Source organism: Oncorhynchus mykiss, chromosome 1, assembly GCF_057628025.1.
Source record: "Oncorhynchus mykiss isolate SJ-2025 chromosome 1, ASM5762802v1, whole genome shotgun sequence".
Classification (NCBI taxonomy): Eukaryota; Metazoa; Chordata; class Actinopteri; order Salmoniformes; family Salmonidae; genus Oncorhynchus; species Oncorhynchus mykiss.
In genome coordinates, this window is record NC_143022.1 from 89,809,208 (window position 1) to 89,834,318 (window position 25,111).

Below are 25,111 nucleotides of genomic sequence, written 5' to 3' on the forward strand. Positions count from 1 at the left end.
AAATTTCAATCAGTATTAACAGAACAGTCCTGCAGCATTAGGTCTGCCCCCTCTGTCCAGCGCCTCACTATTCTCGGAGTTGGCGGTTCCCTCTTGAGATGCTGCTTGTAGGCGGGGAGTAGGGACAGAGAGACGCGATCTAATTGGCAGAAGTGGGTGCGGGGGATGGTTTTGTACATGTCACAGATGTTTGTGTACACATGGTCCAGCACGTTGTTTCCTCTCGTGGGGCAGGAGACATGTTGATGATGTTTTGGAATAAGTGTGTTTAAAATCTCACGCAACAATAAAGTTGTGATAATAATAAATGAATCCAGCTTATTTTCAAATGAACACATACCGTACACTCTTCTCCCTGAGACGGAGACAGTCGACTACATATTTGACATTCAAACCTTAAATGGCAGAATGTAGACAGCAGATACACAGTGCTGCAGTCATTTAGTCTCCCCTCTATGTGATGTAAACGGCAGAATGTAGACAGCAGATACACAGTGCTGCAGTCATTTAGTCTCCCCTCTCTGTGATGTAAACGGCAGAATGTAGACAGCAGATACACAGTGCTGCAGTCATTTAGTCTCCCCTCTCTGTGATGTAAATGGCAAAATATAGACAGCAGATACACAGTACTGCAGTCATTTAGTCTCCCCTCTCTGTGATGTAAACGGCAGAATGTAGACAGCAGATACACAGTGCTGCAGTCATTTAGTCTCCCCTCTCTGTGATGTAAATGGCAGAATGTAGACAGCAGATACACAGTACTGCAGTCATTTAGTCTCCCCTCTCTGTGATGTAAATGGCAGAATGTAGACAGCAGATACACAGTGCTGCAGTCATTTAGTCTCCCCTCTCTGTGATGTAAACGGCAGAATGTAGACAGCAGATACACAGTGCTGCAGTCATTTAGTCTCCCCTCTCTGTGATGTAAACGGCAGAATGTAGACAGCAGATACACAGTGCTGCAGTCATTTAGTCTCCCCTCTCTGTGATGTAAATGGCAGAATGTAGACAGCAGATACACAGTGCTGCAGTCATTTAGTCTCCCCTCTCTGTGATGTAAACGGCAGAATGTAGACAGCAGATACACAGTGCTGCAGTCATTTAGTCTCCCCTCTCTGTGATGTAAATGGCAAAATATAGACAGCAGATACACAGTACTGCAGTCATTTAGTCTCCCCTCTCTGTGATGTAAACGGCAGAATGTAGACAGCAGATACACAGTGCTGCAGTCATTTAGTCTCCCCTCTCTGTGATGTAAACGGCAGAATGTAGACAGCAGATACACAGTACTGCAGTCATTTAGTCTCCATGAACGCTGTCACAATGTTGATGGGATATTGTTTGTGCACATTGGTTCTGTTGTACAGTACTGATGGGATATTAGTTGTGCACAGTGGTTTTGTTGTATTTGTCCTTCTGAACATCTTTTTGTTTGACTTTTCCAGGTAAAAACTGCTCTACACCTGTTATTGAATGTGCGTCAGGAGATAGGACAAAATGCAAAAATGGCGGCACCTGTTATACCTTTGCCGGAGTGGTTCACTGCACTTGTCCACCAGGTAAAGTTTGTCCCCTTATCAGATACCGCACTGTACTGTCAACTACAGTTTACTCTGAGAAAATAAGGTCCTACCTAGAACCAGAAATGCTGTTGACTTGCCCCTGTAGAAACCCTTCAGGTTCCTTTTTAAAACCCTTTCTTCAGAAGGACCTCCTTCGTTCCAAGGTTCCATCTACAACCTCTTATCCCTCTAACCCTTTAGAACCATTTTCTCTAAAGTAGGTAACAAAAAGACCTGCATCTGGGTGATTTTAATCCTGTTGATATATCGTTATCTGGCTCTGCTGAAAGTTACATTAAACCACAAAACACCTGGTTTAAAATTTCCTGCATTGCAGGAAAGTTATCCTGCAACAGCGTGATCAAATTAAGATCTTATATCTGAAATCCATTGAAGTCAAATTAGTATTATGCCTCCATCTTTGTACACAATCATAGTTAAGCAATTTATTCAATTTATAGACCCTCCGGTTGTTTTCAGATGCTCTTGTTGTTTATTCTACAATAATCCCTTTTGTAAAATCAGTAGTAAAAGGCCTAGTCCTAAATGGCCCCATATGGCTCTGGTCAAAAGTAGTGTAGGGAATAGGGTGTCATTTGGGATGCTGGCAAAGAGGCTATGTTATTGTTATTGATTACTCTGTGTGCACTCTGTTATTACCAAACCAAACCTAATTTAAATAACATCCACTGGATCATAATAGAGAGTAGCCGACCAAAGCCATGCATTACTTGAATGAGTGTCTAATTATAAATGTAGGAAAACACAAACACCCCTCAAAACCTATATGTAGGTTGGTGGTTGGACTATATTTACAAATCCTATTTCCTAGTATTTCCACTGTCTAAGGGCCTCTATTTCCTAGTATTTCCACTGTCTAAGGGCCTCTATTTCCTAGTATTTCCACTGTCTAAGGGCCTCTATTTCCTAGTATTTCCACTGTCTAAGGGCCTCTATTTCCTAGTATTTCCACTGTCTAAGGGCCTCTATTTCCTAGTATTTCCACTGTCTAAGGGCCTCTATTTCCTAGTATTTCCACTGTCTAAGGGCCTCTATTTCCTAGTATTTCCACTGTCTAAGGGCCTCTATTTCCTAGTATTTCCACTGTCTAAGGGCCTCTATTTCCTAGTATTTCCACTGCCTAAGGGCCTCTATTTCCTAGTATTTCCACTGTGTAAGGGCCTCTATTTCCTAGTATTTCCACTGTGTAAGGGCCTCTATTTCCTAGTATTTCCACTGTCTAAGGGCCTCTATTTCCTAGTATTTCCACTGTCTAAGGGCCTCTATTTCCTAGTATTTCCACTGTCTAAGGGCCTCTATTTCCTAGTATTTCCACTGTCTAAGGGCCTCTATTTCCTAGTATTTCCACTGTCTAAGGGCCTCTATTTCCTAGTATTTCCACTGTCTAAGGGCCTCTATTTCCTAGTATTTCCACTGTCTAAGGGCCTCTATTTCCTAGTATTTCCACTGCCTAAGGGCCTCTATCTAACTGTGAAAAATATAACATATGTAAAGCAGAAATCATAAAATAAAAACGTCTTACAATGACAGGAGCATCTTGAGAAATGACAATTCAAGCCTGTGTATCAGAAGGGGTGTGGGAAGAAGAATAGAACACAGAACACAGCTGCTATTCAACACACAGACATCAATCAGCTCTTTGATCCAAACCCCAATGCATACAGGATGGGGAGCCGATGACTGCTCTGCACCCGTGAACCAGTGTGTGTTGAATCCCTGTGACCCGGAGGGGACCCTGTTCTGTGAAGAGCTGCCGAACGGCTTCAGATGCGTCTGCCAACACGGGTACATGGGGCGGCTGTGCGAAATCCCCATAAGTCACTGCGTCGATGGGCTGTGTCATCGCGGATCAAAGTGTGTGGATCTACCGAGAGGATTCAAGTGCCATTGTTTACCCGGTAAGCTAATCACCAGGAACAAAGAAACAGGGCGTGTGATTTTAATGGGGTGTGTGTGCGTGCTTGGCATGTGCGTTGCCCTGTAAGATATTGGCTCCTTGTTACTGACACCTGTGGTAATGTTTATATTTATTTCAGGGTCTTGTCCCTGCATTTAGGATGACTGAATACTAAAATGAGAAATAAGAATGCAGCTTCCTCAACCTCTCCTCAAGTACCTCTTGCTGCCCCACTTATTTCCTACTGAAACAAGAACACCTGATTGAATTGATAAAATTAGTAGTTGACCAATTGAATCAGGTGTGTTAGTGGGTTTTGTTAACCAGTTGATGGGAGCCAATAACAAGGTGTGTTAATATGTTAACCATTTGATAGGAGCCAATGAAAGGTGTGTTAGTGGGTTAAGGAGCCAATAGCATCCCAGAGAGATGAGTAAAGTTCGATAAAGAGGTGTTTGGAATTGGGTTAAAGTCACTCTGAATTGCCAGTATAACATTCTCTGATTTTAACAAAAAGAAACACATTATTACATTCTCAAAATAATTCCCTCATAATTCTAGCCCTTAATTCAGAGGGTCTCATTCGTCTCTTCTTCCTTCAGGTTTAACGGGACAATTCTGCGACGTGAACATAGATGACTGTGAAGAGAAGCCGTGCGGTGTTCTGAGTATTTGCAAAGACACCGTCAACGGCTACAATTGTTTCTGTGCACCTGGATTCATTGGTGAGTAGCTACGTTGTCAACAGGGGATGTCGGGGCAATTTCCCCTTTGCTCGTAATTCTATCGACTGTTTGTCTTTTGGTGTCAAAGACCTCAAGCCTCCCTATGTAGGTTGGTATTGTTAAACACTTATTTACCTTCCACTTGTCATACGGCAGTTCCATTACACACTTCTCTCAGTAGCATGCAGTCTCTCAGTAGCATTCAGTCTCTCAGTAGCATTCAGGTCCTTTTCTCTCAGTAGCATTCAGGTCCTCTTCTCTCAGTAGCATTCAGGTCCTCTTCTCTCAGTAGCATGCAGGTCCTCTTCTCTCAGTAGCATGCAGGTCCTCTTCTCTCAGTAGCATTCAGGTCCTCTTCTCTCAGTAGCATTCAGGTCCACTTCTCTCAGTAGCATTCAGGTCCTCTTCTCTCAGTAGCATGCAGGTCCTCTTCTCTCAGTAGCATTCAGGTCCTCTTCTCTCAGTAGCATTCAGGTCCTCTTCTCTCAGTAGCATTCAGGTCCTCTTCTCTCAGTAGCATGCAGGTCCTCTTCTCTCAGTGGCATTCAGGTCCTCTTCTCTCAGTAGCATTCAGGTCCTCTTCTCTCAGTAGCATTCAGGTCCTCTTCTCTCAGTAGCATGCAGGTCCTCTTCTCTCAGTAGCATGCAGGTCCTCTTCTCTCAGTAGCATTCAGGTCCTCTTCTCTCAGTAGCATTCAGGTCCTCTTCTCTCAGTAGCATTCAGGTCCTCTTCTCTCAGTAGCATGCAGTTCCTCTTCTCTCAGTAGCATGCAGTCTCTCAGTAGCATGCAGTCTCTCAGTAGCATGCAGTCTCTCAGTAGCATGCAGTTCCTCTTCTCTCAGTAGCATTCAGGTCCTCTTCTCTCAGTAGCATGCAGTCTCTCAGTAGCATGCAGTCTCTCAGTAGCATGCAGTCTCTCAGTAGCATGCAGTCTCTCAGTAGCATGCAGTCTCTCAGTAGCATGCAGTCTCTCAGTAGCATTCAGTCTCTCAGTAGCATTCAGTTCCTCTTCTCTCAGTAGCATGCAGTCTCTCAGTAGCATGCAGTCTCTCAGTAGCATGCAGTCTCTCAGTAGCATTCAGTTCCTCTTCTCTCAGTAGCATGCAGTCTCTCAGTAGTATGCAGTCTCTCAGTAGCATTCAGTTCCTCTTCTCTCAGTAGCATGCAGTTCCTCTTCTCTCAGTAGCATGCAGTTCCTCTTCTCTCAGTAGCATTCAGTTCCTCTTAGTAGCATGCAGTTCCTCTTTTCTCAGTAGCATTCAGTTCCTCTTAGTACCATTCAGTTCCTCTTCTCTCAATAGCATGCAGGTCCTCTTCTCTCAGTAGCATTCAGTCTCTCAGTAGCATTCAGTTCCTCTTCTCTCAGTAGCATTCCGTCTCTCAGTAGCATTCAGTTCCTCTTCTCTCAGTAGCATTCAGTTCCTCTTCTCTCAGTAGCATTCAGTTCCTCTTCTCTCAGTAGCATGCAATTCCTCTTCTCTCAGTAGCATGCAGTTCCTCTTCTCTAGTAGCATTCAGGTCATCTTCTCTCAGTAGCATTCAGTCTCTCAGTAGCATTCAGTCTCCCAGTAGCATTCCGTTCCTCTTCTCTCAGTAGCATTCAGTTCCTCTTCTCTCAGTAGCATTCAGTCTCTCAGTAGCATTCAGTCTCTTAGTAGCATTCAGTTTCTCTTCTCTCAGTAGCATGCAGTTCCTCTTCTCTCAGTAGCATTCAGTCTCTCAGTAGCATTCAGTTCCTCTTCTCTCAGTAGCATTCAGTCTCTCAGTAGCATTCAGTTCCTCTTCTCTCAGTAGCATTCAGTTCCTCTTCTCTCAGTAGCATTCAGTTCCTCTTCTCTCAGTAGCATGCAATTCCTCTTCTCTCAGTAGCATGCAGTTCCTCTTCTCTCAGTAGCATTCAGGTCATCTTCTCTCAGTAGCATTCAGTCTCTCAGTAGCATTCAGTCTCCCAGTAGCATTCCGTTCCTCTTCTCTCAGTAGCATTCAGTTCCTCTTCTCTCAGTAGCATTCAGTCTCTCAGTAGCATTCAGTTCCTCTTCTCTCAGTAGTATTCAGTCTCTCAGTAGCATTCAGTTCCTCTTCTCTCAGTGGTATTCAGTCTCTCAGTAGCATTCAGTCTCCCAGTAGCATTCCGTTCCTCTTCTCTCAGTAGCATTCAGTTCCTCTTCTCTCAGTGGTATTCAGTCTCTCAGTAGCATTCAGTCTCTCAGTAGCATTCAGTTCCTCTTCTCTCAGTAGCATTCAGTCTCTCAGTAGCATTCAGTTCCTCTTCTCTCAGTAGTATTCAGTCTCTCAGTAGTATTCAGTCTCTCAGTAGCATTCAGTCTCTCAGTAGCATTCAGTCTCTCAGTAGCATTCAGTCTCTCAGTAGCATTCAGTCTCTCAGTAGCATTCAGTTCCTCAGTAGCATTCAGTTTCTTCTCTCAGTAGCATTCAGTTCCTCTTCTCTCAGTAGCATTCAGTCTCTCAGTATCATTCAGTTTCTCATCTCTCAGTAGCATTCAGTTTCTCATCTCTCAGTAGCATTCAGTCTCGCAGTAGCATTCAGTCTCTCAGTAGCATTCAGTTCCTCTTTCAGTATCATTCAGCTCCATAACACACTTCTTTGACACGGCACATGTCCTATAACACCCATTTATCTACAGTCAGAAGCCCCCCCCCTCCTCTCCCCCCTTCCATTTCCCTCTACCTCTCCTCCCGTCCTCTCTCCCCTTCCATTTCCCCCTACCTCTCCTCCCTTTCTCTCTCCATTCCTCTTCCTCTCTTCCTCACATCATTAAGGAATGTTATTTGATTAAAGGGGGCCTATTATTTATGTTTCAAAATCTGGCAGATGCTTCTGTGTATGTGTGCGTGCAGTGTTTGTGCAGTGTGTGTCTGTGTGTGTGCAGAGTGTGTGTCTGTATGAAGACTATGCATGTGTGGACCTTCATGCAGTGAACCTCTCCTGTTTTTCCAGGTAATAACTGTGAAGTGGAGGTAAACGAGTGTCTGAGCCAGCCCTGCCACAACGGAGCTTCCTGCTCTGATGAGCTCAACGCATTCAGCTGCTTATGCCCAATCGGAGTCACAGGTACACACACACACCACACACACACACACACACACACACACACACACACACACACACACACACACACACACACACACACACACACACACACACACACATACATTTGTACTGTAACCCTTATGGTTGTTGTCATGACAAACATATATGTGACATCACAGGACGTTGACTGTAGGAGTTGACAAGGCAGCACAAATAGACCTTGGACCAAAATGTCATCATTAATACTTAAACCCCTTAAATCATTTTAAATGCCTTACCTTAAAGTATGTTTCTAAGATGTAAGATATAGAACAGGGCTCTCCAACCCTGTTCCTGGAGAGATACCCTCCTGTAGGTTTTAACTCCAACCCTGTTCCTGGAGAGATACTTTATGACAACAAAATATGCACAAACATTTGTCTCTACGTTAACATATTCCTCTCAATTGTACATTTTTTGCTTGACTCGTTATGACGTTATAACAACTTGCATCTGGTTCCACCGTAACGTTTTGTCAGCCATCTTTTTTGAAGAACGACACAAGGCAAAGGTGGCTCGCGTTGTTACGTTCGTTAGAATGAGGAGACCAAGGTGCAGCGTGGTAGGCGAACATCTTACTTTATTAAAAATGAACACCGAAAAACAACAAAATCCAAAACAAACGTAAAGTTCTGCAGGCTACACAGCAACTATACAAAATCAAGATCCCACAATCTAAGGTGGCTGCCTAAGTATGATCCCCAATCAGAGACAACGATAAACAGCTGCCTCTGATAGGGAACTATACTAGGCCAACAAAGAAATAGAAACATAGATTTGCCCACCCAAGTCACACCCTGACCTAACCAAATAGAGAATAAACAAGGCTCTCTAAGGTCAGGGCGCGTCAAAAATCATTATTGGAACCACTCGATATGATTGGTCATATAAAAACCTTGGGACCCAAATGCAAAATGAGTGCAATGAAGCCGTGTCTGGAGCAATGAAGCCGGGTCTGGAGCAATGAAGCCGGGTCTGGAACCATGAAGCCGTGTCTGGAGCCATGAAGTAGTGTCTGGAGCAATGAAGCCGGGTCTGGAGCAATGAAGCCGTGTCTGGAGCCATGAAGCCGTGTCTGGAGCCATGAAGCCATGTCTGGAGCCATGAAGCCGTGTCTGGAGCCATGAAGCCGTGTCTGGAGCAATGAAGCCGTGTCTGGAGCAATGAAGCCGTGTCTGGAGCCATGAAGCCGTGTCTGGAGCCATGAAGCCGTGTCTGGAGCCATGAAGCCGTGTCTGGAGCAATGAAGCCGTGTCTGGAGCCATGAAGCCGTGTCTGGAGCCATGAAGCCGTGTCTGGAGCCATGAAGCCGTGTCTGGAGCAATGAAGCCGTGTCTGGAGCAATGAAGCCGTGTCTGGAGCCATGAAGCCGGGTCTGGAGCCATGAAGCCGGGTCTGGAGCCATGAAGCCGTGTCTGGAGCCATGAAGCCGTGTCTGGAGCAATGAAGCCGTGTCTGGAGCAATGAAGCCGGGTCTGGAGCCATGAAGCCGGGTCTGGAGCCATGAAGCCGGGTCTGGAGCCATGAAGCCGGGTCTGGAGCCATGAAGCCTGGTCTGGAGCCATGAAGCCTGGTCTGGAGCCATGAAGCCGTGTCTGGAGCCATGCAGCCGTGTCTGGAGCAATGAAGCCGGGTCTGGAGCAATGAAGCCGGGTCTGGAGCAATGAAGCCGGGTCTGGAGCAATGAAGCCTGGTCTGGAGCCATGAAGCCGTGTCTGGAGCCATGAAGCCGGGTCTGGAGCCATGAAGCCGGGTCTGGAGCCATGAAGCCGGGTCTGGAGCCATGAAGCCGGGTCTGGAGCCATGAAGCCGTGTCTGGAGCCATGAAGCCGTGTCTGGAGCAATGAAGCCGTGTCTGGAGCCATGCAGCCGTGTCTGGAGCAATGAAGCCGGGTCTGGAGCAATGAAGCCGGGTCTGGAGCAATGAAGCCGGGTCTGGAGCAATGAAGCCGGGTCTGGAGCCATGAAGCCGTGTCTGGAGCCATGAAGCCGGGTCTGGAGCCATGAAGCCGGGTCTGGAGCCATGAAGCCGGGTCTGGAGCCATGAAGCCGGGTCTGGAGCCATGAAGCCGTGTCTGGAGCCATGAAGCCGTGTCTGGAGCAATGAAGCCGTGTCTGGAGCAATGAAGCCGGGTCTGGAGCCATGAAGCCGGGTCTGGAGCCATGAAGCCGGGTCTGGAGCCATGAAGCCGGGTCTGGAGCCATGAAGCCTGGTCTGGAGCCATGAAGCCTGGTCTGGAGCCATGAAGCCGTGTCTGGAGCCATGCAGCCGTGTCTGGAGCAATGAAGCCGGGTCTGGAGCAATGAAGCCGGGTCTGGAGCAATGAAGCCGGGTCTGGAGCAATGAAGCCTGGTCTGGAGCCATGAAGCCGTGTCTGGAGCCATGAAGCCGGGTCTGGAGCCATGAAGCCGGGTCTGGAGCCATGAAGCCGGGTCTGGAGCCATGAAGCTGGGTCTGGAGCCATGAAGCCGTGTCTGGAGCCATGAAGCTGTGTCGCTGGGTACCTCTAAGTCCCGCGGGGCAAGTTCGCAACTTTTAAAGGAGGAACCACTGTACCCTCCTGTAAGTTTGGGAGGCTGTATTTGCTGTAATGCACTATGTACAGTTGAAGTCGGAAGTTTACATACACTTAGGTTGGAGTCATTAAAACTCGGTTTTCAACCACAAATTTCTTGTTAACAAACTATAGTTTTGGCAAGTCAGTTAGGACATCTACTTTGTGCTTGACACAAGTAATTTTTCCAACAATTGTTTACAGACAGATTATTTCACTTATAATTCAATGTATCACAATTCCAGAGAGTCAGAAGTTTACATACACTAAGTTGACTGTGCCTTTCAAACAGCTTGGAAAATTCCAGAAAATGTCATGGTTTTAGAAGCTTCTGATAGGCTAATTGACATAATTTGAGTCAGTTAGAGGTGTACCTGTGGATGTATTTCAAGGCCTACCTTCAAACTCAGTGCCTCTATGCTTGACATCATGGGGAAATCAAAAGAAATCAGCCAAGACCTCAGAAAAGATTGTAGACCTCCACAAGTCTGGTTCATCCTTGGGAGCAATTTCCAAACACCTGAAGGTACCACGTTCATCTGTACAAACAATAGTACACAAGTATGTGAGTACCATGGGACCACGCATCCGTCATACCACTAAGGAATGAGACACATTCTGTCTCCTAGATATGAATGTACTTTGCTGCGAAAAGGCCAAATCAATCCCAGAACAACAGCAAAGGACCTTGTGAAGATGCTGTAGGAAACAGGTACAAAAGTATCTATGTCCACAATAAAACGAGCCCTCAACATAACCTGAAAGGCCTTTCAGCAAGGAAGAAGCCACTGCTCTAAAACCGCCATAAAAAAGCCATACTACGGTTTGCAACTGCACATGGGGACAAAGCTCGTACTTTTTGGAGAAAAATGTCCTCTGGTCTGATGAAACAAAAATAGAACTGTTTGGCCATAATGACCATCGTTATGTTTGGGGGAACAAGTGGGAGGCTTGCAAGCTGAAGAACACCATCCCAAACGTGAAGCATGGGGATGGCAGCATCATGTTGTGGGTGTGCTTTGCTGCTGGAGGGCTGGTGCACTTCAGAAAATAGATGGCATCATAAGGCAGGAATATTATGTGGATATATTGAAGCAACTCAAGACATCAGTCAGGAAGTTAAAGCTTGGTCACAAATGGGTCTTCCAAATGGACAATGACCCCAAGCATACTTCCAAAGTTGTGGCAAAATATCTTCAGGACAACAAAGTCAAGGTATTGGAGTGGCCATCACAAAGCTCTGACTTCAATCCTATCGAAGATTTGTGGGCAGAACAAATGTGCTGCGTGTGCCGTGCAAGGAGGCCTACACACCTGACTTAGTTACACCAGCTCTGTCAGGAGGGATGGGCCAAAATTCACCCAACTTATTGTGGAAACACAACACCAGTTGTGATCACGTAGCAGTTCAATAACAGAAACACCACTGGCACCAGTTGTGATCACGTAGCAGTTCAATAACAGAAACACCACTGGCACCAGTTGTGATCACATAGCAGTTCAATAACAGAAACACCACTGACCCCAGTTGTGATCACGTAGCAGTTCAATAACAGAAACACCTCTGACACCAGTTGTGATCACGTAGCAGTTCAATAACAGAAACACCTCTGACACCAGTTGTGATCACGTAGCAGTTCAATAACAGAAACACCTCCGACACCTTTGTTGAGGTCTGTTTTACGAAGTGAAGTCAAGCAAAGTAAATTAAAGCAACATAACTTGACAGCCTATAGCAATCCACTGTGTAATTAGCTATGCTAATATTCCTATATGCATGTAAATTGATGCTGTCCTGTACGAGAGGTGTACAACCATTATAACTATGTCAATGTTCATTATGTTCAATACACTGGGTTGTGTCCCAAATGGCACCCTATTCCCTTATAGTGCATTACGTTTGACCAGAGCCCCGGTTAGCTTATCACTGCTCTGGTCAAAAGTAGTGCACTATAAGGGAATAGGGTGCCATTTGGGACCGTGCTGGGTCATGTAAGGTCATATTGAAAACATAAGGGATAATTTATCTAATGTCAGACGAGAGGTCTCTCTATTATTTCTCAGTTCATTTCAATCTGAATTGTTAGGAAATTGTCTGAGTTAACTAGATGAATATATGCAAATCGAGGGATCCATATTTTAGTAACCCATCTTGAACTGAGTTTCTCTCTTTTATTTTTAGTTCAGAAGGTGGATAGCTCGGAGGAGTTTAAGATTTCACTTGAAAAGGGGATTCTTTTTAACACTTGGTTTATAATTGGTAGGAATGGGAGTTTTCATGAAACTGTTCCTTCCTCTTTCATTTTGTCTTTCCCTACAGGTGACTACTGTGAAATCAACATTGATGAGTGTCTGTCAGGGCCTTGCAGACACAATAGCACGTGTTTGGACCTGGCCAATGGCTATGAATGTGTCTGTCTACCCGGCTTTACTGGTCAGTGTATCTAACTTACTGAATTGTAATGCATACTGAACTAAACAAGCATTGACAATATAACCTACTGAATATGAATCCTGTAGCTTTATCTTAGCAAACTATAGTAGGCTCTATTCACTCTAATCTGCATAGCCATATTCATGCTCTACCATAGCCTCACTGGTAGATGCTTCCAGTTTTCACCAAGAAAATCCTTCACACAGAAGTTTGTGTCCGTGGGCGGTATCATCTACAGACGAAGATGTCTGTGGAGTTTGATTGTTTTCCAGTGTACCTCTTCAACAACGTGCTGCTTAGACTGTGGTTGCCAGTGTACCTATGTTTTGAACTCTAGTGTTGCTAGGCAGCGGTGGAACAATGGAAATAGATTCCTATGGGTGAAACACCTTAATGAAATAGATCTGCCAACCCCAGGGGAGAAGAGTGAGTAAAGGGATGTTTACATGCCTGTAGTCTGGACAAAGCACATCACACGTCGACAGCGTCCCAAACGGCACCCTGTTCCCTACATAGTGCTGGACCCTGGTAGTGCGCCGTATAAGGAATAGGATACCATTTGGGATGGATCCCATTGTTGTGTTCTCTGACTAACTGATGAGGAGTGAAGACAGAAGATACACAGTTAGTTACTGCTCCATGGGCTCATTAGATCCTGTTTCCTGTGTCCAACCCGAAGAGATTATTAACTGTCCTGGTTTGCATCCCAAATGGCACCTTGATCCCTTCATAGTGCACTGCTTTTCGACCCATATGCCTCTGGTCAAAGTAGTGCACTATATATGGAATAGGGTGCCATTTGGGACGTAGGCCTGCTACTAGTCTCACTGACCCCTAAAAACATGACTTATTTATTTGTTTATGTTGTTGTTTGTATCAAAGGCGCTGGGTGTGAGTTCGACATTGACGAGTGTGCCTCTTCTCCCTGCAAGAACGGAGCCACTTGCATTGACCAGCCTGGCAATTACCACTGTCAGTGTGTGGCTCCATTCAAAGGTAATGAACACTGAGAGGGTGTGTGGGTGTGTGTGTGTGTGTGTGTGTGTGTGTGTGTGTGTGTGTGTGTGTGTGTGTGTGTGTGTGTGTGTGTGTGTGTGTGTGTGTGTGTGTGTGTGTGTGTGTGTGTGTGTGTGTGTGTGTGTGTGTGTGTGTGTGTGTGTGTGTGTATTCCTGCATGCGTGTCACTGTGTGCATGTGTCTCCATTTGAAAGGTAATGCACACTGAGGGAATGGGGACGATCACCAAAGTTAATTAACCTCCCTGAGCGTCCCTCTCTCACCTGCCTGAACTCATTCTGCTGCAGTCTTCAGCAACATTAGTAAGGCTTCATTCTCTGGTTGTGGCGATGCTCGACAAAGATGAAACCCATTGCTAATCCTCCAGATGGTATATCTATTTGCCTTGGTCCCCACTAAAGTGTTGTGTCTTAGTGCTGTATAGCCTTGGTCTTTACTAATGTGTTGTGTCTTAGTGCTGTATAGCCTTGGTCCCCACTAATGTGTTGTGTCTTAGTGCTGTATAGCCTTGGTCCCCACTAATGTGTTGTGTCTTAGTTCTGTATAGCCTTGGTCCCCACTAATGTGTTGTGTCTTAGTGCTGTATAGCCTTGGTCCCCACTAATGTGTTGTGTCTTAGTTCTGTATAGCCTTGGTCCCCACTAATGTGCTGTGTCTTAGTGCTGTATAGCCTTGGTCCCCACTAATGTGTTGTGCTGTATAGCCTTGGTCCCCACTAATGTTGTCTGTCTTAGTGCTGTATAGCCTTAGACAACTAGTGCCCTATAAAATCTGTTGAAGTTTTCACCAAATTCTGTTTTGTTTGGTCTCAAAATCACACATTTTAATAGAAAAGCAACAACATTGGATGTTCTATGTCCACAGCAATGTTTAAAGGATAATTTCACTATTTCTTTTTGATGTAAATTACATGTTATAGAAGGTTACAGATACATTTTTTTTTAGAATTTCACTTGTTTTTGAGAAACTTACCCCAACAGCAGTTGACTTCCTGAAGCTCATTTTGAAGGTTCAGATCCAGGACGTCCACTTCACGGCTGAGCCGTTGTTGCTCCTAGATGTTTCCACTTCACGGCTGAGCCGTTGTTGCTCCTAGATGTTTCCACTTCACGGCTGAGCCGTTGTTGCTCCTAGATGTTTCTACTTCACGGCTGAGCCATTGTTGCTCCTAGATGTTTCCACTTCATGGCTGAGCCGTTGTTGCTCCTAGATGTTTCCACTTCACGACCGAGCCGTTGTTGCTCCTAGATGTTTCCACTTCACGGCTGAGCCGTTGTTGCTCCTAGATGTTTCCACTTCATGGCTGAGCCGTTGTTGCTCCTAGATGTTTCCACTTCATGGCTGAGCCGTTGTTGCTCCTAGATGTTTCTACTTCACGGCTGAGCCGTTGTTGCTCCTAGATGTTTCCACTTCATGGCTGAGCCGTTGTTGCTCCTAGATGTTTCCACTTCACGGCCGAGCCGTTGTTGCTCCTAGATGTTTCCACTTCACGGCCGAGCCGTTGTTGCTACTAGATGTTTCCACTTCACGGCCGAGCCGTTGTTGCTCCTAGATGTTTCCACTTGACGGCTGAGCCGTTGTTGCTCCTAAATGTTTCCACTTTGTGGCTGAGCCGTTGTTGCTCATAGACGTTTCCACTTCACAATAACAGCACTTGCAGTTGCCAGGGACAGCTCTAGCAGGGCAGAAATTGACGAACTGACTTGTTTGAAAAGACGCATCCTATAATGGTGCCACGTTGAAAGTCAAGCAGCTCTTCAGAAAAGGCCATTCTACTGCCAATGTTTGTCTATAGAGATTGCATGGCTGTGTGCTCGATTCTATACACCTGTCAGCAACGCGTGTGGCTGAAATAGCTGAATCCACTCATTTGACGGGCTGTCTACTTACCTCTGGCCATGTAGTGTAGGTGGTGGTGCCATAGCAACAGTTGTGTGTGTATGGAAAAAGACTGTTTCAATCTTGACAAAAGGCAATATTTTATTGCCATGTCTCCTGTGGATAACATGCTACACACTCACTCACTCACACACACTGACACTACACTCATTTAATTTGCTCACACACATATAACACGCACACTCACATACAATCATCATATATGCTGCTGCTACTCTGTTTATCATATATCCTGATGCCCAGTCACGTTACCCCAAGTCAAAAGTTTGGACACATCTACTCATTCTAGGGTTTTTCTTTATTTTGACTATTTTCTAAATTGTAGAATAATAGTGAAGACTATGAAATAACATATATGGAATCATGTAGCAACCAAAAAAGTGTTAAACAAATCAAAATATATTTTAGATTTTAGATTCTTCAAATTAAACACCCTTGATGACAGCTTTGCACACGCTTGGCATTCTCTCAACCAGCTTCATGAGGTAGTCACCTAGAATGCCTTTCAATTAACAGGTGTGCCTTGTTAAAAATGTATTTGAGGAATTTGAGCCAGTCAGTTGTGTTGTGACAAGGTAGGGATGGTATACAGAAGATATCCCTATTTGGTAATAACAGCTCAAATTATGGCAAGAACAGCTCAAATAAGCAAAGAGCAATGGACATTAGACCTGTGGAAATCTGTTCTTTGGTCTGAGTCCAAATTTGAGATTTTTGGTTCCAACTGCAGTTTCTTTGTGTGCTGCATGCAGGAGTGCTGCATCAGATGACCTGGCCTCCACAATCACCCAACCTCAACCCAATTGAGAGGGTTTGGGATGAGTTGGACCGCAGAGTGAAGGAAAAGCAGCCAACAAGTGCTCAGCATATGTGGGAACTCCTTCAAGACTATTGGAAAAGCATTCCTCATGAAGCTGGTTGAGAGAATGCCGAAAGTGTGCAAAGCTGTCTTCAAGGCAAGGGGTGGCTACTTCGAAGGATCTGAAATCTAAAATATATTTGTTCTAAATTATATTTGTTTAACACTTTTTTGGTAACTATATGATTCCATATGTGTTATTTCATAGTTTTGATGTCTTCACTATTTTTCAACAATGTAGAAATAGCAAACAAAACAAAAAACGTAGGTGTGTCCAAACTTTTGACTGGTACTGTACATATCTACCTCCAGTATCCCTGCACATAGGGCGGCGCGCAATTGGCCCAGTGTCGTCAGTGCCGGTGTAGGCCGTCACTGTAAATAAGAATTTGTTCTTAACTGACTTGTCTAGTTAGAATTGTAACTGTGGTATTGGAATTGACCATGTATATAGCATACCTACTTTCTCATGTTCTTCTTATTTCCTGTGTTTTTGTTGTACCTTACTTGATGCGTACTACATTGATATCGATTAACTGCATTGTTGGGATAAAAGCTTGCAAGAAAGGCATTTCCTTGTACTTGTGCATGTGACATTAAAAACTTGATGCGTGCAACATTGACTTGAGTAGTTTGCTACTATTATGGAAATCAAACAGACATCCAAATTGGCCTAATCCAGTTTTGATTACCATTTGTGTGGTGGCTGTGATTAAGGAGCAGGAACTCTCAGTGGGGTGTCGGCACCAGAGTGGGAACGTTTATTTGGTGCCTGTGCCCAAGAACACTAAGGTAACCTGCCTAAATGACTACCGACCCGTAGCACTCACGTCTGTAGCCATGAAATGCTTTGGAAGGCTGGTCATGGCTCACATCAATGCCATTATCCCAGAAACCCTAGACCCACTCCAATTTGCATACCAATGATGCAATCTCGATGGCACTCCACACTGCCCTTTCACACCTGGACAAAAGGAACACGGCAGGTAGCCTAGTGGTTAGAGCGTTGGGCCAGTAACCGACAGTTTGCTGGATCGAATCCCCGAGCTGTCGTTCTGCTCCTGAACAAGGCAGTTAACCCCACTGTTCCCCGGTAGGCCGTCTTTGTAAATAAGAATTTGTTCTTAACTGACTTGCCTAGTTAAATAAAGGTTAGAAAAATATAGACAGATTTTTTAAAACACCTATGTGAGAATGCAGACAAATCGTTGAATGCAGGCTCAGCGTTCAACACCATAGTGCCCTCAAAGCTAAAGACCCTTGGACTAAACACCTCCCTCTGCAACTGGATCCTGGACTTCGACGGGCCGCCACCAGGTGGTAAGGGTAACAACACATCCACCACGCTGATCCTCAACACAGGGGCCCCTCAGGGGTGCATGCTCGGTCTCCTCCTGTACTCCCTGTTCACTCATGACTGCACGGCCAGGCATGACTCCAACACCATCAAGTTTGCTGATGACACAACAGCCTGATCACCGACAGCGATGAGACAGCCTATAGGAAGGTCAGAGACCTGACCGTATGGTTCAAGGACAAAAACATCTTCCTCAACGTGATCAACGTGACCACTGAGTGCGTCCTGACAGGTTGCATCGCTGCCTGGTGTTGCGGTTGCACGGCTTCCAAGTCTAGGTCCAAGACATTTCTAAACAGCTTCTACCCCCAAGCCATAAGACTCCTGAACAGCTATTCAAATGGCTACCCAGAATATTTGCATTGCCCCTCCCCCCTTCTACGCTGCTGCTATTCTCTGTTATTATCTATGCATAGTCACTTTAATAACTCAACGTACAAGCACATATTACCTCAATTACCTCGTCATCGGTGCTCCCGCACATTGACTCTGTACCGGTACCCCCTGTATATAGCCTCCACATTGACTCTGTACCGGTACCCCCTGTATATAGCCTCCACATTGACTCTGTACCGGTACCCCCTGTATATAGCCTCCAAGTTGACTCTGTACCGGTACCCCCTGTATATAGCCTCCACATTGACTCTGTACCGGTATCCCCTGTATATAGCCTCCAAGTTGACTCTGTACCAGTACCCCCTGTATATAGCCTCCACAGTGACTCTGTACCGGTACCCCCTGTATATAGTCTCCACATTGACTCTGTACCGGTAACCCCTGTATATAGCCTCCACATTGACTCTGTACCGGTACCCCATGTATATAGCCTCCACATTGACTCTGTACCGGTACCCCCCTGTATATAGCCTCCACATTGACTCTGTACCGGTACCCCCCTGTATATAGCCTCCACATTGACTCTGTACTGGTACCCCCTGTATATAGCCTCCACATTGACTCTGTACTGGTACCCCCCTGTGCATATAGCCTCCACATTGACTCTGTACCGGTACCCCTGTAAATAGCCTCCACATTGACTCTGTACTGGTACCCCCTGTATATAGCCTCCACATTGACTCTGTACTGGTACCCCCTGTATATAGCCTCCACATTGACTCTGTACTGGTACCCCCTGTAAATAGCCTCCACATTGACTCTGTACTGGTACCCCCCTGTGCATATAGCCTCCACATTGACTCTGTACCGGTACCCCTGTAAATAGCCTCCACATTGACTCTGTACTGGTACCCCCTGTATATAGCCTCCACATTGACTCTGTACTGGTACCCCCTGTATATAGCCTCCACATTGACTCTGTACTGGTACCCCCTGTAAATAGCCTCCACATTGACTCTGTACTGGTACCCCCTGTATATAGCCTCCACATTGACTCTGTACCGGTACCCCCTGTAAATAGCCTCCACATTGACTCTGTACTGGTACCCCCTGTATATAGCCTCCACATTGACTCTGTACTGGTACCCCCTGTATATAGCCTCCACATAGACTCTGTACTGGTACCCCCCTGTATAAAGCCCCGCTATTGTTATTTACTGCTGCTCTTTAATTATTTGTTATTCTTATCTCTTCCTTATTTAAAAATGTTTTTTCTTAAAACTGCATTTTTGGTTAAGGGCTTGTGTGCAGCTACAATCTCTGCCTTGTCTGGTCCTGAAACTGGCTATGTTATTGGGAGTTGTATATAGGCGAGGGGGTCATTGTACACAACTGGGCCCTACAAATGCTATGGTCGACACTCCCATCGGAGTTGGCTATACAGCCCAAAGAGATCTGGGTCCAGGCTAAGGTTGCATAACACTGATAGCCCACAGCTTTGCCTCCTCAGCATACTGTTCTATGATGAATCACTGGTCACTGACCTCTCAGTCTGTCCTGATCCTGCAGTAGAATCAGAAGCATGAACACAAGCCGGTGGGCAAAACTGTTTGATAACGACATCATTACAACAGTATTACAACCAATTCTATTCTGGACACTTTCAGATTTCGTTATCAACAAATGCGGAGGAAAGTACAGTAAATGTAAAATGCACATAAAATCAACAGTGTGATGTGTGGATACAGTCTTGTTTCAGGTGAACTGTTGTGTCTTCAACTTTGGTCTAATCATTTTCCCATAATCTCCAAATGGTTTCCTTTCATTTGCTACCATGCTTATGCATATGTGTTTCATATTTCTCTAACGATTGCATTTAGCCCTATCCATATGGGCCAACTCCCACAAGGGTTAACCCGTTGATAATGTCTGACCCTGGCCGTGACCCCACTCCTCTGCTTGGTTACATAGCCTGTGTTTCTTTTGAAAATATGTTTTCTATACTGTAGCTAGTACCGGTCGTGACATGTTCTATGCTTTCACCAGGGTTGAAGACGGAGTTCAGTGTCATGGTAGATGGCTCTATAGAATTACACATTTTATAGGATCTCTGTGGATAGCTCAACACATTTTTCAACCCTCTAATGACATGTTCTATGCTTTCACCAAGTTTGAAAACTGAGACCTACTGAGTTCAGTGCCATGGTAGATCTTTAAATATTTTACCTCATGCTGTTTCAGTTTTGTAATCATGTACTTTTCCCTGCCTTTAAAAAAAAAAATCATCTTGCAGAAATTATCAGAGGTAGGACTACTTGTTTTGATATGTCAAGCTTGCATGAAAATGATGCTCTTCCCCAAAACCTCCTCTGTGTCCCAAATGGCACCATATTACCTATTTAGTGCACTACCTATAGTCCCTGGTCAAAAGTAGTGCACTAAATAAGGAATAGGGTGCCATTTTCGTGTTCTCATTTATTCACACTGTTCATTGCTTGGCTCTGTCATGTTTTTTTAACTGTCTTTGTTGAAAACACTTTGCCTTGTTCATATGTTTTCTTATTTAAATAGTTTTCCAAGAGTGCGCTTTCATCAAAACGTGTTTTGATACTGAGCTTCTGGCATGCTGGTTCTTCCAGCTAGCTATTATTTTAGGCCTGAGTGGAGTTTTCTGGCTTGTTATTCTGCTTTGTAGAAGTGATGTGTGTGTTTTCTTGTAAATGTCTATAATTTGCTCTCGCGATAAAAATGTAACTTTCCTTGATTACATGATAACAACTAAACTTTCCCTCTGAGAAAACAGTCCCGAGCAGAGTGTTGCTACTATTCACGTGATTGAAGAGGTGCATGATTGTGTCAATATAGTCTGTTTTATTGTTGTGAACAAGGAGTTTTGAAAGTGACTCCAAGATGTTCATACCAAATGGAACCCTATTCCATATATAGTGTACTACTACATAGGGAAGCAACAGTAGTGTACTACATAAGGAATAGGGTGCTATTTGAGATGCATCCTTAGTGCTAAACTGGATTTCACAATAAAAACACTTTTTTTTTTTTTACAGTTTTCAGTAAAAACACGTTTATTAGGTCATTTACATATTTTCTCCTAAGAAATACTTCCATTATTCTCCAAAAAAGTACATTTTTTTGCATTATATAGGTAATTATACCATTTTTATTTACGTTTTTTATTTCAGATATAGTATTCAAAAGATCAGAAACCTTCAGCATTTGAGATCTGTCGTCACACCTGAGGGAGTTTGAGACGTTACTAAGCATTGGTACAAATGAAATGTTAATGATTGACTAATTAGCAGTAAATGTATTAGCTCCCCATATTATCCAGTATATTGGCACCATCATAAAGCAGACTGTCAGTGGTGTCAACCAGGGACATACAGTTTTTCATAGTCATTCCCCACTCCCTGTTCAGTTATGTATTGTTCATTTCATTCAAAGATTTGAGATCAAATATACTTTATTACACAGATGAGCTGAAATACGTTTGAGAATGTCTTTATTTTATGCACCAGGGAGCAATTGTGTACAACAATGAACTTCTATGTCTGTCTGACACTGTTTCTCTCTGTCTGCCTGTTTGTTGCTGGTCGCTGCTCTTCCTTCTCTGTCTGACACTGTTTCTCTCTGTCTGCCTGTTTGTTGCTGGCCGCTGCTCTACCTTCTCTGTCTGACACTGTTTCTCTCTGTCTGCCTGTTTGTTGCTGGCAGCTGCTCTACCTTCTCTGTCTGACACTGTTTCTCTCTGTCTGCCTGTTTGTTGCTGGCCGCTGCTCTACCTTCTCTGTCTGACACTGTTTCTCTCTGTCTGCCTGTTTGTTGCTGGCCGCTGCTCTACCTTCTCTGTCTGACACTGTTTCTCTCTGTCTGCCTGTTTGTTGCTGGCCGCTGCTCTACCTTCTCTGTCTGACACTGTTTCTCTCTGTCTGCCTGTTTGTTGCTGGCCGCTGCTCTACCTTCTCTGTCTGACACTGTTTCTCTCTGTCTGCCTGTTTGTTGCTGGCCGCTGCTCTACCTTCTCTGTCTGACACTATTTCTCTCTGTCTGCCTGTTTGTTGCTGGCCGCTGCTCTACCTTCTCTGTCTGACACTGTTTCTCCAACTAGCTATCACAGTCTCGCGTCAGAATTAGACGTTCATCCATATTTCTAAAAACGTCAAATTTAGAAGTTGTTCCAAACATCAAAATATATCTATATATTTTTTTATTAACTCTGGATTCTTAAGATTAGACATGAACTCTGAATGGTTAAGGTCGGGTTCAGGTTTGGGATTGGCTTAAATATCAAAACTAACTTTCTATCACTAGATTAGAACATTCAACCTTTGGAACCATCCCCATCCACAACGCCCTAGCAAAACCAAAACGCCTATTTGAAGGTAACAGAGCTCACTGTTGCCCCTAGTGGTCGTTTTGCCCCTAGTGGTCGAATAGTGGCTTGTATGACAGGTGACCTGCCTGATCTTCTCTCTCCATCTGCCTATTTGTTGTTCCTACAGTATGTCGGAAGAAATTATGTCCATCTGAAAATGTTTCTCACTCGTCCTGTTTGTTCCTCACTCGTCCATACTAGAAGTAGGAACTGTGAGTTCTATGTCTGACTTTGTGTGTCTCTCCCCCCACCCCTGCTGGTTGCTGGGCCCTGCTCCCACTACCTCCTACTATAGGTAGGAACTGTGAGTTCCTCCCCTGTGAGGCCAACAACCCCTGTGAGAACGGTGCTGAGTGTGTAGAGGAACCTGATCAGGTCCATTTCCCTCTGGGTTTCCGCTGTCGCTGTCGACGTGGCTTCACAGGCCCCCGCTGTGAGATCAACATGGACGAGTGCAGCTCCAACCCCTGCCTTCACGGCTTCTGCTACGATGGTGAGACACACACCACTACAGCCCTATAGCGAGAATCAACAGCCCACATGTCACAAACACGTTTAATAACCACTCAGAGATAGGCCCCAGCTAACACATCTAAAAACACCCCCACACACTCTCTCTCTCTCTGTTTATCTCTCTCTCTCGCCCTCTCTATTTATCTGTCTCTCCCTCTCTCTCTATTTAACTCCCTCTCCCTCTCTCTCGCTCTATTTATCTCTCTCTCTCTATTTATCTCTCTCTCTATCGATCGCTCTCTCTCTCTATCGATCGCTCTCTCTCTCTATTTATCTCTCTCTCTCTATTTATCTCTCTCTCTATCGATCGCTCTCTCTCTCTATCGATCGCTCTCTCTCTCTATTTATCTCTCTCTATTTATCTCTCTCTATTTATCTCTCTCTATTTATCTCTCTCTATTGCTCTCTCTCTCTCTCTCTCTCTATTTATCTCTCTCTCTCCCTCCCTCTCTGTCTCTCTCTCCCCCCTCCCCCCTCTCTCTCACCCCACCCCTACTCATACCTTGTGCATCACAGTTGTTTTAGCTCACTTGCTTTCTGACAGGTACTGTTCCAGTGGGTCACCACCACTGTGACTAATAAGGAGCGTTATGAGACTGGAGTTATTCCATCTGATGGTAATGACTTCATCCCAAATGGCACCCTGTGGGGTAGGGTAGGGTCCACTACTTTTGACCATGGCACATGTACCCTATTCCCTATGTAGTGTACTACTTTTGACCAGGGCAAGTATCCAGGGCACTGCAGGGGTCACCGTCTGATGAGTTCTGTAACCTAACCACTGAGAGACCATCTGATAAGTTCTGTAACCTAACCACTGAGAGACCATCTGATGAGTTCTGTAACCTAACCACTGAGAGACCATCTGAGTTCTGTAACCTAACCACTGAGAGACCATCTGATGAGTTATGTAACCTAACCACTGAGAGACCATCTGAGTTCTGTAACCTAACCACTGAGAGACCGTCTGAGTTCTGTAACCTAACCACTGAGAGACCATCTCAGTTCTGTAACCTAACCACTGAGAGACCATCTGATGAGTTCTGTAACCTAACCACTGAGAGACCATCTGAGTTCTGTAACCTAACCACTGAGAGACCATCTGATGAGTTCTGTAACCTAACCACTGAGAGACCATCTGATGAGTTCTGTAACCTAACCACTGAGAGACCATCAGATGAGTTCTCTAACCTAACCACTGAGAGACCATCTGATGAGTTCTGTAATCTAACCACTGAGAGACCATCTGAGTTCTGTAACCTAACCACTGAGAGACCATCTGATGAGTTCTGTAACCTAACCACTGAGAGACCATCTGATGAGTTCTGTAACCTAACCACTAAGAGACCATCAGATGAGTTCTCTAACCTAACCACTGAGAGACCATCTGATGAGTTCTGTAATCTAACCACTGAGAGACCATCTGAGTTCTGTAGCCTAACCACTGAGAGACCATCTGATCAGTTCTGTAACCTAACCACTGAGAGACCATCTGATGAGTTCTGTAACCTAACCACTGAGAGACCATCTGATGAGTTCTGTAACCTAACCACTGAGAGACCATCTGATGAGTTCTGTAACCTAACCACTGAGAGACCATCTGATAAGTTCTGTAACCTAACCACTGAGAGACCATCTGATGAGTTCTGTAACCTAACCACTGAGAGACCATCTGAGTTCTGTAACCTAACCACTGAGAGACCATCTGATGAGTTCTGTAACCTAACCACTGAGAGACCATCTGATGAGTTCTGTAACCTAACCACTGAGAGACCATCTGATGAGTGCTGTAACCTAACCACTGAGAGACCATCTGATGAGTTCTGTAACTTAACCACTGAGAGACCATCTGATGAGTTCTGTAACCTAACCACTGAGAGACCATCTGATAAGTTCTGTAACCTAACCACTGAGAGACCATCTGATGAGTTCTGTAACCTAACCACTGAGAGACCATCTGATGAGTTCTGTAACCTAACCACTGAGAGACCATCTGATGAGTTCTGTAACCTAACCACTGAGAGACCATCTGATGAGTTCTGTAACCTAACCACTGAGAGACCATCTGATGAGTTCTGTAACCTAACCACTGAGAGACCATCTGATGAGTTCTGTAACCTAACCACTGAGAGACCATCTGATGAGTTCTGTAACCTGACCACTGAGAGACCATCTGATAAGTTCTGTAACCTAACCACTGAGAGACTATCTGAGTTCTGTAACCTAACCACTGAGAGACCATCTGAGTTCTGTAACCTAACCACTGAGAGACCATCTGAGTTCTGTAACCTAACCACTGAGAGACCATCTGAGTTCTGTAACCTAACCACTGAGAGACCATCTGATGAGTTCTGTAACCTAACCACTGAGACCATCTGAGTTCTGTAACCTAACCACTGAGACCATCTGAGTTCTGTAACCTAACCACTGAGAGACCATCTGAGTTCTGTA

At 44.8% G+C, this 25,111-nt stretch overlaps 1 long non-coding RNA gene and 1 pseudogene across 3 annotated transcripts in view; both read left to right on the forward strand.

Annotated features, from left to right (window-relative positions):
• The first annotated feature begins 4,082 nt into the window (after window positions 1-4,082).
• Window positions 4,083-13,282, forward strand: LOC118966727 (uncharacterized). 2 transcript variants are annotated; one of them, XR_016482387.1, is made up of 4 exons: window positions 4,083-4,205; window positions 7,166-7,279; window positions 12,173-12,286; window positions 13,169-13,282. It is a non-coding gene; the product is annotated as an uncharacterized LOC118966727 (long non-coding RNA). The 2 variants fall into 2 exon arrangements; XR_016482386.1 differs by lacking the exon at window positions 13,169-13,282 and having other exon boundaries at window positions 12,173-12,953.
• Window positions 13,283-22,217: 8,935 nt separating this feature from the next.
• The window catches only part of LOC110532959 (protein eyes shut homolog), a 121,212-nt pseudogene continuing 118,318 nt past the window's right edge, over window positions 22,218-25,111 (forward strand). Inside the window, exons 1-2 of the transcript XR_016483354.1 lie at window positions 22,218-22,224; window positions 22,443-22,640. The product of XR_016483354.1 is annotated as a protein eyes shut homolog (transcript). The remainder of the gene's footprint in view (window positions 22,225-22,442; window positions 22,641-25,111) is intronic.